The sequence below is a fragment of the Corvus kubaryi genome, unplaced genomic scaffold, assembly GCF_017639235.1.
Source record: "Corvus kubaryi isolate FWS band 111438036 unplaced genomic scaffold, C.kubaryi_AGA036_p1.0 split1-131, whole genome shotgun sequence".
In the NCBI taxonomy this organism is placed as follows: Eukaryota; Metazoa; Chordata; class Aves; order Passeriformes; family Corvidae; genus Corvus; species Corvus kubaryi.
In genome coordinates this window covers 16849335-16863979 of record NW_024582073.1, presented here as the reverse complement: position 1 = coordinate 16863979, position 14645 = coordinate 16849335, and the positions used below count along the sequence as shown (strand labels likewise).

The following is a 14645-nucleotide window of genomic DNA, read 5'->3' as shown; positions in this document are numbered from 1 at the left end:
GGAATGACATAGGTATAGTTGATTCTTCCTTGTGGCAGAGAAATAGACAGGATGACCTATTTACTCTGTTTTCAAGGACTTGTGTGTGACTAGCTGCAGGTGCTTAAGTGCAGAAAATATTCTGTGTCAAGGAAAAAGACCAACTGCACTGAAATAAAGTTCAACTTAAGCTCAAGATAAACAAGAAGTTTGCAGAAATCATGTAATTATCCAAAATCCAACATAAATAATACCTAAAATTTCAAAGGAAATTGACCTTTTAAGGAAGTATATGGAAGATAGTATGAGAAATGCTCAGAAATGGCATCCAAGACAGCTCTGCTGTCTAACATTATCAAATAAATAAATTATTCCAGTGAGGGGCATTGTGTGTTTCTAGTTCCAGATTCAAATGTTTGCCTAAAAATAGAAATTATCTTTTTTTTCCCCCCTTTCTGTCATCATAGTGTTGCCATTAAGAATATAGCCAGCAGCTACTTTCATTAAGAGAAGCCTGTGATCTCAGCTGCAGGAAGAACAATGGAAACATGCTGTTCTTCTCAAAATGCCTCTGTGGATATAAGCTTCTAATGCCCTGCTTTTTCATCGTAAGCTCTCTGCACACCAGCACTGCAAGCCTCAAAGCAGCCAGGGAAGAGCAGGGTTAGACTGGATTTCTGGGTCCTCTGTCCCTTGGCATGGGCTGGGGCTGTGCTGGTGGTGTCAGCAGGTTGAGCTGCAGGATGACCAGGCTGCTGCTCTGCATTGCTTTTGCCGTGCTGGTGCCATGGTCTGGCTGACAGCCTGCAGACTGGATTTCTTGGCATCTTTCCTAGGAGGGCACTCATCCTGTACCTCATACCATATGCTACAAAGGTACCTGGGACTGGTGGGCAGCCTGAGTTTTTTATACTGTGGACACTGGGAGCTCAGCTATAACCAATCCTATGTCCCTCTGTGTGCCCTCAGAGAGCCAGGGCAGGGAGTCTGGTAGGCTGTATTCTGGCTCTGATCATTTAAGCAGGGTATAGATGCAGCTTCATACTGGGAAGTCACTTCCATTTAGGACAAAGCAACCATTTTGACAGTTTCCCACACTGTCCATTATTAATTTTCTCTGGTTTTGTATTTTGAGTTCTTTTACTCAGAGTTTGAATTAAAATGCAGGAGATCGAGAATTCTTGTTCAGACTTAGTTGTTTATTATATCTTATCAGTAATACAGCTGCACAGTGTGCCTCTTAGTTGGCAGGGTGGAAAAAGGCCCCAACTTCTAACTTTCAAGGCCTTTTAAAGTCTAAATCAACCAATTATGAAATACCAAGTAATATGTTTTTACTTACAATCCAATAACTATCTATTCATGACCTGCAGCGTGGGTTTTTTGACCCAATAACAGAGTACTTAGTTTTGTGAAGCAGAAGGAGAAATGAGGAAGAGCTAATCCACACCCAAAATCCTCCATATTGTTACATATATATATTATTATATCCCAGAAACCTAAATTCTCTAATCCCAGGGTTCCAACAGTCCATGAAATTTTCTGCAGAAGAACTTCTCAAAACAACAGTGTTTAAGGGGGGAAATGATTGTTAATCCTACAGCATTGTGTTAGAGTATAGGGCACAGTCTTTCATAGCTTTAAGTACTTCAAGAATATAGAGAATCCCCTATTTTACTATGATAAGAAGATCAGAGGAACAGAGCACTACTTTATTCAAGATAACCTTTTAAATGAAAATTAACTCCCAAACTGACTGCCCTGGTTTATTTATAAAACCCTAAAAGTGTATATAGCTGTTTTGTGCTTTCCCTGTTAACAAGGGGGATTTATTTGGCAAGGCTGTGACCTTCTACTATCATTTTTTGAGGTCTTCATTGACTGCTTGATGTACCATTGAGTTGACACTGTTTTACTTCAGGATATCAACTGCTAGAATGACATTGTCTTGTTGGCTTCATTTGATGAATTCTTGCAGGTGGGATTCAATCGAATGTGTAGCAAGCAGTGCACAATGACCTGATTATTTATCTTGTCAAATGGAGTCCCTGGACATAACTATCAAGCTGCCATTGACACTGGAATATAACCAGCTCTGTATTAAACTGTCCAGCTGTGATGTGAAGAGTGCACCAATTATTTACTTAAGAAGCATAACACAGAGTGCTGAGGATGTTTGAGAGACTTGAGAGCCTGGATAGCATGAACTGCTGCCTCAGTAGCCTCTTTGAGGCTGTCCCAGTATCACATTTTCCCGAGACTGCTCTAAAAGGTCATGTTTATATCATACTTAGCACAAATTCATGGAACATGCCCACAATTGGTGGGTTTTTATTTTTAATGATTTCATCAGTTCATTCAATGTAGCATGGTACAATCAGCTAATGAAATTTCTAGATCTTTCCCAGTGACAGCTTTCATCAGGCTTCTTTAGCACAGTTGTGGTACCACTGCAACTTGAAAGGATCTGCTACTGGTGCAGCATGTTGCAGTTTAACCTGTCAGGCAGCTAAACACCACACAGCCACTTTCTCACTCCCCTCCCGTGAGATCTGGGAGAGAACTGGGAAAAGGGTAAAACTCATGTGCTGAGATAATGACAGTGTAATAGGACAGGAAGGCAAGGGAAAATAGCAATAATGATAAAGGGATATACAAAACAAGCTCTGCACAATGCAATTGCTCACCCACCCACTGACCAACGCCCAGCCAGTCCCCAAGCAGTAGCTACTAGCCCACAGCCAACTCCCCTCTATTTTTTGTTCACTATGATGCCAAATGATATGGTATATCCCTTGGGTCTGCTGGGGTCAGCTGCGCTGTGTGTGTCCCCGCCCAGCTCCTTGTGCACCTGCACCCTCCTCATGGACAGGCAGTATGAATAGTTAAGATGTCCTTGACATAGTGTAAGCTCTGGTCATCAACAACTAAAACGTCAATATTATTGTCATCCTAAATCCAAAACACAGCACAGTACCAGCTACTAGGGGGGAATTTAAGTCTATCCCATGCTAAAGCCAGGACACCCCAGTTTTCCTAACAGAGCTTTTTCAATTTGTTGTTGAGTTGAGGCAACAATGATGTGAAGACTTAATGGTCTTTCAGTCATTAATGTCAGCTTTAGCCAGTGAGAGTTGTGCAAAAAACATATACTAGCACTGGAGACTTGACATGTCCAGTCTACCTCCTAGAGCTGAATGCCTGTAATATCTAGCACACTTCTTTGGTGAAGACCAGCTGTAGAGGAGGATGGTGACTGGCTACATCTCTGAAGTAGCTCCACTTTAGAGTTAACTGTTGACCTGACCCTCTTTGGATCCTGTATATTTACAACAATTATATAAAACAATAATTAGCAACTTATCTTCACTACAATCTATTTTTATGTAGTACAGCTTGTGCACAAGTTTTCGATTAATTTTAACTACATGAAGAGTTAAGAGAGTCTAGTTTTAAGATTATTCAGGTCAAAGAACAGATGTTAAATTTCTTTAAATAAGCAGTTTAATTTTAGCACAAATTAACAGATTTGTTTATTAATGCTTAGAACACTCAACCTGGTTTTAAAGGATGAGAATTGTAGGATTGGAGAGGTGCGCTCATTTTTTTTGTCCATAATAAAAATGGTAAATCTGTGCTCTAGAAGCAAGAGAGAAGTCTCCCTAAACCATAAGGTTGTGACCAAGGTCTTAAGAGCAGAGCTGAGAACCTGTTAACTTTGTGAGCAGCTGGGGCAAGTAAGCCTTTTTCAAGGAGATTCTTGAAGTTGATATGTGTTACAAAGGATTTGCTGTGAATTGGACCCAATGCAGGGAGTCCCTGCAGCTGGGCATTGCCTATTCTCCATCCTCCTTCCTCTGACAGGCAGCCCAAGAGCAGGGGGGCTGCACATCCCTCCGGTGCCACACTTCATCCCTGTGCTACCTCCACGGATTGTTTTCGGCTTATCCTTTAAGTACTTTGGTCATCATAAAGTGGTGTGTGTGATCCCAAGCTATGAAACCAAACTTCATTTTAGACACAAGAACCAGCTTTGAGAGGTCCCCTATGTTTGCAGAAAATCTAAGCATCAAAAAATGCTGTATATTAACACCTATCAAAGTCTGTGATTCCTGGTATTCATGGAAATTAATTGGCTGTGTGAAATCTGAGAATTATACAGATTCACTGCTAGAACTAAGTCACAATTAGTGACAAGTGCTTTTACCACTAAAAAAGCCCCATGGATTAGGCCTTTCAGAAGAAAGAAAACCTGCTTCTGAACTTTTTGCCGCAGTTGGATACTCAGTCATAGAATAGTCTCCATACTGCCAGTACATTTACAATGTAAACGCTTTCTTTTCAAGGTCAGGGTTTTAAAGCACTAGACTGCTATTGAAACTGCAGGGGCAGAGCCTGAACAATTCTACTGGTTTTCTAAAAATAAGGAGCTTTATAGCTAAACTGCGGGATGTATTTTAAAAGAGTCTCAACATTTTTCTTTTTACTGCTACTTGTATCCCATCTCTACCAATTTTTACTGCTTTACACAAAGGCACATTTATCGCAAGGCATGGCATAAAATCAACACTCTTCCATCCTAGCAGTAAAGCCCCATCTTACAATGCTTGTGATGTGCCACAATATTCAAATGCATTAAAACAAAACCTGACCCACCAGAGGGAATATGGATTTACAAATAAAGTGACAGAACGGGAGAATGCCTACTTCACTAGTTCAGACTCCTTAGCTGCAACTACTCTGTTGAATTTTGCATTAAAAATGTCTTATTTTAAAACCTGCATCCCTCAAATATCTCTGAGGCGTGAATGAGGCAATCAGTTCTTTCATTATAAATGCTTAATTCTAATCAATCAGGGCTTAGTATTGCCAAACCTTTAGAGTGCTCTCGTGCAGCTTTTGCAGTGCTTGAAAGTGTTTATTGACCAAAGGGTAAAATGCTTTTTCTTCTTATTGGAAAAGTTTTACTGTTAAAATACTTAGCACTAATCCCCTTAAAATACTGAGGACTAGTTTCTGGTCAGTTTGTAGCTAGGTGTACTGACAGAAAAACAGTGAGGTCTTGGCACTCATATAAGGTTACCAAAAGATTGTCTGGGGTTGTAAGTAAAAGATCATATACCTGCTCATATCCATACTTTCCTGGAGGCTGTGACAAATGGTCATGAGCTTTCAAATTTAGAGGACAGCTCAATGTGTACTTGGCTGTCCTTGCTTCAGATTTCAGGGTGAGCTATTGTGCCTGTATCCCAGCTGGCTGATTTGCCTGGCCCAGCTGCTAAGCACTGTCCCAACGTAAAGGCCAACAAGTCAATTTAAGTGCCACCAGTCTTGCTTTCCCGATCCTCACTGAGAACCAGGACTGAGGAAAAGCAGATGATGGTGAAAACCCACCCACATGGATAACAAAGACTCATCTCTCATTTTCTTCTGCAAGATTTTCTCTTTTTCTTAGTACCACATTTAAAACTGAAATACTTAAGCTCTCTTTTATAGATATCTGAAGATCTTGTTCTTCAATTCCAAGCAAGTCCAATACTGATGGTGTGTTATTTGTCATTAGCAAATGTGGTAAAATGGTAAGTTTGATGTACAAACTCTTTTTTTTTCCTCTATTCTTGTCATTTAATAAAAAAATAGATACACATGTAGATAGTGTACATAAATTTTTTGAAGTCAGACTAAGTGTGGCAATTTAATTGTTCCAGTCCAAGTATGTCTTAGCTGAATTTGGGTACTGGAGTGTAAAACTTCATTTTCATTTTCTAAACATTTTCGTTGCATCTGCATCTTTCAACCTTTTTTTCTCTTTAATTGCTTCTATTAAAATATGAAAAAAATATAAAGGGAGAACTCTATAAATTCTTTTAAAAATAGCAGAATTGTAGTTGACAAAATTGGTACAGCTTTTAGGACACGACTCAACTAGGAAATATTTCCATTCTTTAGCATATAGAAACTTACATATGGTTTGCTATCACTGCTGCCCAGCACCAAAGCCAACATCTCAGTCTGTGCAAAGAAACAGGAGGACAGTCAGCAGGTGGGCTCGAAGCATGAAACAGAAGGAGGGAGAGGGAGTGAGTGGGGGAGAGACTGTGTGCATATGTCCAGAGGAGTTGAGTAGTTAGAGCATAAGTTAGCGAGATGAAGAACCAAGATTCATACTCTTCTTCTCTATGATCCACAAAATGTGCTTAAATTCAGCTCCACCAGATCCCCCATGGGCAAGTTACTTGGTTATTCTGTACTTTCCAAATTCCAAATGAATAAATAAAAGATATGTCTTGGAGCAGGAATATTCTGTTCATGTTAATTAACAGTATTCTGTATGTTCTGCCTCTCTTTGTTCCTGTGCTAACTATATCAAGTGAACAGCAACAGTGGGACACCTGGAAAATTTCATCCTGAACTGACCCAGGGGATGGAAGATGTCGACTGAAGTTTGTGCTGTGAATGGGAGCAGAGTGTGTTTGCAGGATGTGTCTCATTCCTTGGGATCCCGCTGAAGGAGCACACCTGATCTGAGTTAGGTACCCAAATCCAGCGCCTCAGCCTCTATCTCCTGGGGCTTGTCTTCTCCTCTGAACTGCAATTGTATCCAGTAAAGCAGCTCTCTCCTCTCCCACAAGTGCTCTCTGTTCCCACAGGTTCCTAAATCAGGAAAGGAGATGGTATTAGATGGCAATCGTCTACAAGTAAGATGTTTCAGTGGCTAAGTTGAGGATTTATTCATAGGTTTTACTGAAATCAGGGGGAAATGGTCATCTAGATTCCTCTGTAAGTTAGCCCTTAGGAGTTTCAATAGGAAAGGAATGTCTGGGCATCATCTGTGTTATTAAAGTTTATTTTTGATGCCTCCATAGATTTTATAGTTTTGCAAAAACACATAGCAAACATGGAATTTATTGCTCATGGTTCATCCAGGAAATGTGTCATAGTACAAGATGGACTGAACATAAAAGAGTATATGGCAATGGTCTGTAAAACTGTTTAATAGATCAATAAATAATTCCAGTGATAGCATATTGAATTGCAATAGTCAGTGAAAACCAACAGTTTCAAAATGCTGAATTTTGCTTTTGTAATGACTAAGTCTGTGTCACTTTACCATAAATACTCAACTTTAGCAATTATCATCAAGGTCTTATTTAACAAGTTTCTAATTTTTACAAATGTGTTTTACTGCAGTAGTGAACTGTTGATACAATACCTATTCTTTATCCCTTGATGATTTTAACCCATAAGTTGATTATATAAGTAAAAATGTCTGCAGGGATTTTTTTCAGTAAGTCTAAGGAATAGGATGGGGGAGTAAAGCAGTGTTTGTTATACTCTGGGGATACAGAACTGAAGGTCCCCCAATGTTTAACTGACATCCAGAAAGCTGGCAGCATCCAGTCTTTAGGGAGAAGCTCAGCTCTCCTAGCTTGTCTGGGTAGCAGGATTTGTTCTAGGACCTTTGCCGTGTTACTTGGTGTTTACGTGGGGACATCTTCAATGCTGTAATGCTGAAACTTGTAGCACCACCCTTGCCACCCATCCATCTCAGTGATCTGAGACACCAGATGGAAGGAGGAGTCAGACACTGAATATACATTCTCAAAGGGACAGAAGACTTCCATACCTGACTGGGAATCACAGGCAGTTTTCCAGGGAACAGAGCCTGAAAAACTAAAGCATTTCATAGCACTGGTTTTAGAAGAAGTTAATTGAATATGTTAAAACCAGACCACTGTAAATTAATTTGTGTAACAAAAATACCGAATAAAATATGTAAAAAGCAGCATAATTTTATAAATGTAACAGAAAGAAGCCTAACACCAAAATTCTTTATAAAGAACATAAAATCCAGTAATAGCCAGCTAGTAAATTAGGCCTAAGTCTTGTCCAAGCTTTTTACTGTTAAGGTATGAAGAAGTGAGGACCTCTTTTCCCTGCAGGTGACGACCTTCAGCTGCAGAGGACTGCTGCTTTAAGGCGTGCAGATCTTTATTATCTAATCATTAACACCTTATTATACAAACATTAATACAGGCTGCATTGTTAAAAATAAAGCAAATGGATGTATTTCCAGGCAGACTAGATCTACGTGCATTGATGTGTATTCTGGGATTAGCTAAACCAGCCTGATTTAAATCTGTGGTCAGTCCTACCTGCACCAGTTCATTCCTTTTTGTCACCTTGATTTTTCTTTTTTTGTCAGCTCTTCTGACTTAACTTTAGCAAATACACTTACTTGTTAAAGCACTCTGTAAGAAAGTCTTACAAAATTTGCAAACAGCATTGCTGCATCTCCTCAGACATACTCCTTCTGCCTTATTCCTTATGCCAGGATCAATCTCTTTTTAAGTTGATGTTTGTATAGCACCCAGTCTAACAGGGCTTTGGTTTCTCAGGTGCAGCTGCATGGAGCAGTAACCCAACAAGATATATGAAGCAGACAGGTATAATTTAAGGCCCGGACCAATGAAAAATGAAAACAGAAGCTGAGCAAAAGCAGAAAAAACACTTTTACCCTCGGAGGTAATCAGAATTAGCTATTAAACCATGCACCAGACAGGTGGCCAACAGGGACTGTACCCATCAGATGTGTTCATATTAGGCATGAAATGTATCCTGATAGTGCCAAGAAGCTTACAGCTCTGGGTGGTACCTAAACAGGCACCAGATAAAGCTTCTGTCGGAAGGGGAGTGTTCACTGTGAGCCAAATGGACTTCCCACAGTGGGAAAATATTTCTAGATAAAAGTTTATAGTGAAAAAAAATTTCATTATAACTTGTTAATTTGGACACAATGCTCAGCAAAGCTCCTCTGTTTCATGAGTCTGTTGTTAGGCTGGAAATTAAAGGGTACAATTATAGCCACCAAAAAAAAAAAATAGATACAGGTATGTAATGCTTTCTTGTCTGTGACCCACTCAATAGCTTCCACAGATAAACAGCCTGGCACATGGCCTAAAATCTACACTCTCCTATTAGGACAAAATTGTCCAATGACAACCTTTTATAGCTTCCTTTCCTTTCACAAAAAGTAAATTGATTTGCCATGAAATTCCTCTTCATATCATGCTGTGTTATTCCTCATTCCTGCATTACATTGTCTTCTCTAGATAAATTACATACACTAAGTCTGTAAGGTATATGGAAATTCAGCATTTTTCTAGGTTTTCTAGGTTGTTCTCATTCTGGTTTGTCCCATTCCCCACCACCCTTCCCAACCCCCCAGACCTTCTTGAGCTTTACAATAACACTTTAATGGTTTTGTGATCTACTCAGCACGAACATTGTGGAATGAGTCTGGAAGCTGTAGTTCACTACCTATATTTTAATCCAAGTGGAGTAATTTAATACAAATATCGGGTTCAACTTCTAGATACATAAAGTATGTTGATGTTGTCAATGAGTTACAAAAATCACTTCAATCCATAGGGAAATAATTATGTATGTGAAAAGTAGAAAATTCTAGAGGAACCATTTAATGTTGAGAAAAAAATATACCAGACCAATGGCTATTGCAACAACTTTTCATTATAACAGCAATAAATTTTCTGCATTCATGAGATATGCTGATAAGACAGAAAGTTTAGTAACTTATATTGCTGAAAGTTGCACAATCACCTGTAATCCCAATTGCTTCCAGTAAGTGTACTAAGTACCAACTGCTTCTGAATAAAAAGTCTGCGGAAAATTTAATTGTTACTTTTGTTTGCCTTGCACATTATTTAAACAAGAGTTTGCACATTCATGGCAGCAATTTCTGTCTCTGAAAGCAGTAATGATTAGGTCTCTGTAACAATAATAGGAGAAATACAGTTTTTTGTATTTTTAGATAAATGTTTCCATGTTATGAAGTATTAATGCCTAATTACATGTTTCAGCAAATAATCAAGTTTTGTTTCACAGTGCGAATATTTATACTATTTGATCTGTCTTCTTAGTTCATCCTAATTTTTGTATAGATGTATGTATATATATCCTATGGTAGTCTGCACCAAGCAGCTCAAATTGGCATGAAAATATTACCTCACATGTACATTAAAATGATTTATAAAATGGAATCAGTAAAAGAACCCCAAGTGGACTATTTATCACTGAAAAAGATCAAGGTTTCTAACACTTTATTTAGTTCATTTACATATCCTGAGCCAGAGCTTTAACTGAAACTCACTTTTCTTGCCTTCAGCAGAGCAGATCTAGCAGGGACGAATCATGAACCAAATCTTTGGTCTTGATTCTAATTTTGGTGCTAGCTGAAACCATGAGCTGCTTTTTCAGTTGTTCAGCTCCATGTTGAAGCTAGAGCAGACCTTTAGGGAAGTGGCCATTTCCCTGGAGAGTACAGGTTTCAGCTCTACTCTGGGCCGGTTGTAGAAACCTTAACAAAGGTCTCACAGTTTAATAATGTCGTGATTCATATAAATATACATGATTACTGTAGATCTTAAAGAGGTCAAGGGCTTCTTTGGGTTGGGGGTTTTTTTTGGTTGGTTTTTTTTTGGTGGGTTTTTTTTTTTGTGTGTGTTTGTTTTGTTGGGAGTTTTTGGTTTGGTTTTTTGTTTTGTTTTTTGTTTTGTTTTATGATTTGTTTTGTTTTGTTTGGAGGTTTCTTTTTTTTCTTTTTTTTCTTTGTTTTTCTCTGTAGGTACTTCTGCTACTGAAAGATCTTGTCTTTTTAAGGAATCTGGATTAGCAAATACTAATTCAGAACATGTTGAACTTCTCTACTCAAAAGTACCCATAGCTGTGTAAGACCATGTCATGTTATGCCACCCAACACCACACAGATATTTCTGAACTTGGGGGGGACATTTTGTGACATATTATTCTCACTTCTGGTCCTGGAGAAGGCTTGGACTGGCACTGCTTTGGGTGTTTGCACTGGAATTCACTGGGCTGCACAGAAATACTTGTAGCTTGGGGTGATCCAAGCCTGGATATAAGCCCAATCTGATCCCTCCAAGACATACAGTTTTCTCCATGGACCACATCCTAACTTTGCGGTTGCCTTCATGTTGCAGCCTGGGTGCTCACCCTTTGATGACCATCTGTGCAAGAGGACTCTGTATTACACTGTACTCCAAAGGTCATTTTTTGCAGTGTTGGTAGCACAGAATGATTGGTTAGGAAATGCCGCAGGGCTAGTGCGGCAGTACAGGGCTAGTACAGGGCTACGTGAATAGATAGTTCATTAAGCATTGGTAGAAAAGTAATAATAATATATGTTCCTAATGACAATTGGGTGATTTACCTTTAAAAGGACCTTGAGTTTCCTGCATTTTGTCTTTTGGTACTTGTTCTGCTTCATGCTATGTCGGCAGCATGTAAATTACTGATAAGATACAATAAACAATCTGAAGACCGAGAAGATCCAAAGGTCCCGTTCATCTCTTATTCCTGGCAAGGACTTTCTCCCCCATCCGGGGAGGACATGTTGGGGTCAAGAACCCGCACACAGGCCCAGGCATTGCTGGATGCGGTGTAGATCTCAGTGAGGTTGGTTCCAATACCTGAATTCAACCTACACCCCATCTGCGGTGGAATTTCTCTTCACCTGAGTGTGTGTTTTGTTTAGGCCTTGTTTTGCTCCTTTGTTTGCTTCTCTCCATATGAGTGTGTAAGGAGGGCTTAGGTAAGAAAAGGAACAAGTGCCTAGTCCAATCCTGCATGCTGTTTGGATATGTCTCTTGAAGTGACACTGCTCGTTCCCATAGGATGCCCCAGATAAGTCAGCAGTGCTCTGCTGTCAGTGGCATTAAAAAGTTACACCTCGCTGCTGCAGCAAGGGCTCTTGTCCTCCCTCACAGATGAGACAGGCAGTGCAAAGGGCTCAATTCACCATTAATGGGTTGCAAACTTTGCCTTCTTTTTTGTGCTCTTTTAGAGTTTGTAAGTTATTGCTCACGTACACAAATGCTCTCTTCTGCTTTGGGAATTTTAAGCAGCTTTAACTTCTACCAGTAGATAAGTTTTAACTTGACCCGTTCTGCTCAGCCAAAACTGCACCAGTTTGGCCAAGCTGCTGGTTTTATTTGCTTTTAGGCACATTTGCACAGTTTGTTAATATGCTATGAAAAGCCTAAATATCAAATTGCACTATCTTCACATTTCACTTATGCACTCTTTAACTTCCTACAAATAAAATGCTCTGCATCTTATAGTCCAAGCTACCTTTGTGCATGGCCTCTGTATTTGCTGTTTATTTAGGAACAAGATTGAGGAATATCAGACCATTACAAATGCTGGTTTTGAAATATACTCTTCGTATAATTTTTGGATTATTCCTTTTTATCACATCTTAACTTTGAATATCAGAAATCCTTCTCCTGTGGATAAGGGTAGTTATTGCCAACCTAATTTAAAATGGACTTTAAAATTTCAATCGTTTGAGCTCTTTAGATTTGATTGTGTATGGCTTGTAGGATTATAGCTTCTTAGTTTTAATGTCTATTTTTGAATGCTGGTTTGGGGTCAATGGTTAGAAACTCTCAGTATCATTTTTAGTTCTGAAATATCCTTTTGATTTACATGTCTGAAGTGGCAAAACCTCTTATTGTTATCATTTTTGAAAAATTGCCAATATACAGCCAAATCTTTCACTGCTTGCTGCACAGAACTGGTTCTTGCCTCCGTGTACTGTAGAATTCATTATTGTAATGCCTTGTTTACTTACATTTCTTTCTTGTGATAATAGGCTTTTCAGCCTTCAGCATTCAAGGCCTTTGTCTGCAGAGGAAAAGAAAAATCAGGCAAAACATCAGGCTCTTTCATCAAGCTTTTCAAATCTCATTTCAAAAGTTAGCTGTTAACCATTTCAGCATCACAATAGAGAAACAAAAACCTTCACAATAAAAGATCCAGAATCAGAAATACCTCTGCAGGGAAACAGTTTTTGTTCCCAAAGCTGTTTTGATGCAAAGCATATCTTCCAAGATGCATATTCCCCTTTCAGTGGTAAGGGCTGCCTACCTTCACACGCCTTCTCCAGTGTATTGCTTTCGATAAAGTCAGAAAATGATGCGGTAGCATCCTTCCTATTGTCATTCTGTTCATGGTACTAAATCCAGCGAAGTGCCATATTTTACCACTGGTCTCTACTTCCCTAAACGCACAAGTTCTTGGTCCTTTAGGAATCGCCAAGGCTAATGTGTTTCAAGAAGCTGTTGAATAATTTCCAAACAATTATACTTATTTTTAAACCCAAAATATTATCTGAAAAAAAATTACTGACGTTATCAATCATGTTTTATGCAAAATGTTTTTTTTCACTTTTTAAAATAGCAAGTATTCACAAAATGTTATTTTTTAGCTGTAAACGTATTTTGTGTGACTATTAAAGAATAAACTGGGCTTTCTTTACCATCAACAAACCTGTAAACCTGACAGTGCATGTAAACTTAATAAGTAGGGTTTTGTTTTTCATGTAATTTAAAAAAGTTTTGTTTGATTGTTTGTTTGTTTGTGTTTTTTTAATTCTAACTTCACTGCTGTTATAGTTCCTCAGGCTTTCCTGTTTTAATACCATCTTCATGATGCCTTTAAGCTTGTGGTACCTTGCTGCTTTGATGTCATTGATATCTGGCTCAGAAGAATGTTTTAGAAACTTGTTTTTAATTTCAGTGAACACAAATAAGTGATTTCAAAGGAGTAGGCAAAGGGCAAACTTGTCTTTCTCACGTTGGACCCCCATCACATTTCCCCAGAAAGGATCTGCTCATCAATTGAACATTGCTCATTCTGGGCCCTGGACATTGTTGGGGTCCCTCCCCTGCCGTGTAGCCCTGGGAGAGGGGCCCTGAGGGCACAGACACGGGGTTTCCCTGCCCCTGCTCAGCCTCGTTCCCATTGTTTGGTTTGTGTTCCCTGCGCGGGCAGAAGGACCCTTGGTCCCGTGACTGGAACAGTTCCTGGGCAGAGCCCCGGCCATGCGGCTGGAGAAATAAACATCTCTGAAACATCTAGCAAAAATCTGTCTGTCCATATATATTTCCTTTCCACGGGACTCCTGGTTTGATATATGCATGTTGCAGTATCCCCACTGCAACAAATGGTGGAGAATTGAGAGCAGAACGATCCCCGATCCCTAAGCGAAACTTTGGATTCCTCTTCTTGGTTTTGCTTTGCTATTCCATATCTAAACTATGGAGGAACCGTGGGAAGACTCTTGGCTCTCAGAGCCGCATATGGACATTTATCTTAAACTTAAAATGATTCTTGAACAACGATTTGTAAATTTTAGCTTGATTCAAGCTCAAAAAGAACTGAAACACTTCCTGGCATGGTTGTTTAAGAACTTTTTCTATGTTTCTTGGGATTTAATTCTTACCAAGGGCTTTTGGAAAACCGTTTGGACACAGTTAATACTGGAGTCAAAATATATGCCGATGGAAGAATATTTTCGTGAATATTATTTAGTTACCGAGACTGTTGAGCAATGTCAGCTGTGTCCTGGCGAAGGGAAGCCTGGCGCAGGGACCGTGCGGCCCAGGCCATGTGCACCGAGCGCTCTGCGAGCAGCAGCGAGGCAGTTCCCGTGTGCGGGCAGAGCCACGCGAGCCGCAGTGTCAGCGGCGGAGCGAGGAGCGGCGGGACCCGGCGGTGCCCGCACGGCGCAGCACAGCGCGTGGTGGAGCGAGCCCCGTGAACGCCCGACCGAGAGGGGCGGC

At 39.7% G+C, this 14645-nt stretch overlaps 1 long non-coding RNA gene across 1 annotated transcript; it reads right to left on the bottom strand.

Annotated features, from left to right (window-relative positions):
- Nucleotides 1–5579: 5579 nt before the first annotated feature.
- LOC121676760 lies at nucleotides 5580–13723 on the bottom strand. Its single transcript, XR_006020580.1, has 3 exons — nucleotides 12653–13723; nucleotides 7607–7653; nucleotides 5580–6633 (listed from the first exon to the last, which is right to left on the bottom strand). It is a non-coding gene; the product is annotated as an uncharacterized LOC121676760 (long non-coding RNA).
- Nucleotides 13724–14645: the final 922 nt, after the last annotated feature.